Raw genomic sequence first — 1,586 nt, 5'->3', positions numbered from 1 at the left:
TAGATAAATATACAGAAATCAATAGCTTTTTTCTGCTCTAATAAGAAGGAACTAAAAACATAAATGGTAACATATGAGGTTTGACAATTAAGTTTGTGAACTTGTTGCAATGATGTTGCTAATCTTTTTTGATATCAGAGGGATTATTCATTATGAATTTATACCAACTGGAAAAACAGTTAACCAAATTTACTATTTGGAAGTGCTGAAGTGCTCGCTTCGGCAGCACATATACTAAAATTGGAACGATACAGAGAAGATTAGCATGGCCCCTGCGCAAGGATGACACGCAAATTCATGGAAGTGCTGAAAAGGCTGCATGACAAAGTTAGACAACCTGAAATTCTTGCCAACAATTCATGGCTCTTGCTCTGTCTGTGAGGGAGTTTTGAGCCAGTAAGCAAATAACTATATTGGAACACCCTCCCTACACTCCTGATCTGGCCCCCAACAACTTCTTTCTTTACACGAAGATAAAGGAAATATTGAAAGGAAGACATTTTGATGACATTCAGGATATCAAGGGTAATATGACAGCTCTGATGGTCATTCCAGAAAAAGAGTTCCAGAATTGCTTTGAAGGGTGGACTAAGAGCTGGCTTCAGTGCATTGCTTCCCAAGGGTGATCATAGTGATATTCAGCAATGATGTATGTAGCACTTTTTCTAAGATGAGTTCCTGAGCTTAATTGTCTGACCTCCTATGTGAAAGTGGTTGCAAACCAACAAGCACTCTGCAAATCAAGGTTGGTGAAGATGAATCTGCCTGAGATTGACCATTGGAGTTATGGACTCGCCTCTTCACATGTCCACAGGCGCCTATTTATCCTTCAGATCTCAGCCCCAGTGGCCTTCCCTGATCTCCCCATGGCCCAGCGCTCCTGTCATGAGCCCTCATTGCTAGTCCACATTTCTTACTGTGATGATTTGATCCACATCTGTGTCTCTACTCTCAAGGCATCCCAAGGGAGTGAGCTGCACATCCATTCTGCTCCCTGTTGGGAGCCCAGTGTCTGGCACACTGTGGTCCTTCCAGAAATGTTCTTTGAGTAAATATAGAAAAAAAGCAGAGGACAAAGCAGGAAGGGTAGAGTCAGAGATGGAAGAAGAAACACAGGACCACCACTGGAGGCAGAGCAACACAGAACTTTTGTTAAAGTAGGCAAGGTCAACGATGCTGATGGCATGGTGAGTAAGGCAAAAAAGGCCCAAAGTGCAGATTAGCTGTACTTTGCTGTGATTAGAATGTTGCTGCCACTTAAACAATAGTTTAAATATGACCAGTGGCAAAGCTGTTGGATATAAATAGTCTCTGGGTTTCTAAAGAAGGTAAATGTAAATATTAAAAACACACCTGTCACGTCCCACACGACGAGAATTGTGGGGAGCAAGGAGGCTGGCGCAGGGTTAAGAAAGACAGTAGCCATGAATAGTGCTTAAGTGCGGAGGCCAAGGGACCCCCAATCTCAAAGACTGGAAGGCCCGAATCGGCCTCGCATCAGCTTTTATTAGTTCAGTGGGGAAGTAAAGGAGACAAAGCTTGTCAATCTGAAGATCTGTGAATCCCATACATCGTAATAGGAAACC

General features: G+C 42.9%; 1 non-coding gene across 1 annotated transcript; it reads left to right on the top strand.

The window, feature by feature from the left end:
• The first annotated feature begins 210 nt into the window (after positions 1-210).
• On the top strand, positions 211-318 carry LOC141570346 (U6 spliceosomal RNA). Its single transcript, XR_012494341.1, has one exon. It is a non-coding gene; the product is annotated as a U6 spliceosomal RNA (small nuclear RNA).
• The last annotated feature ends 1,268 nt before the right edge of the window (positions 319-1,586 follow it).

This window comes from Rhinolophus sinicus, linkage group LG02, assembly GCF_036562045.2.
Source record: "Rhinolophus sinicus isolate RSC01 linkage group LG02, ASM3656204v1, whole genome shotgun sequence".
Taxonomy (NCBI): Eukaryota; Metazoa; Chordata; class Mammalia; order Chiroptera; family Rhinolophidae; genus Rhinolophus; species Rhinolophus sinicus.
Note: the sequence above shows the minus strand (reverse complement) of the source record. Positions and strands in the feature narration are given on the sequence as shown.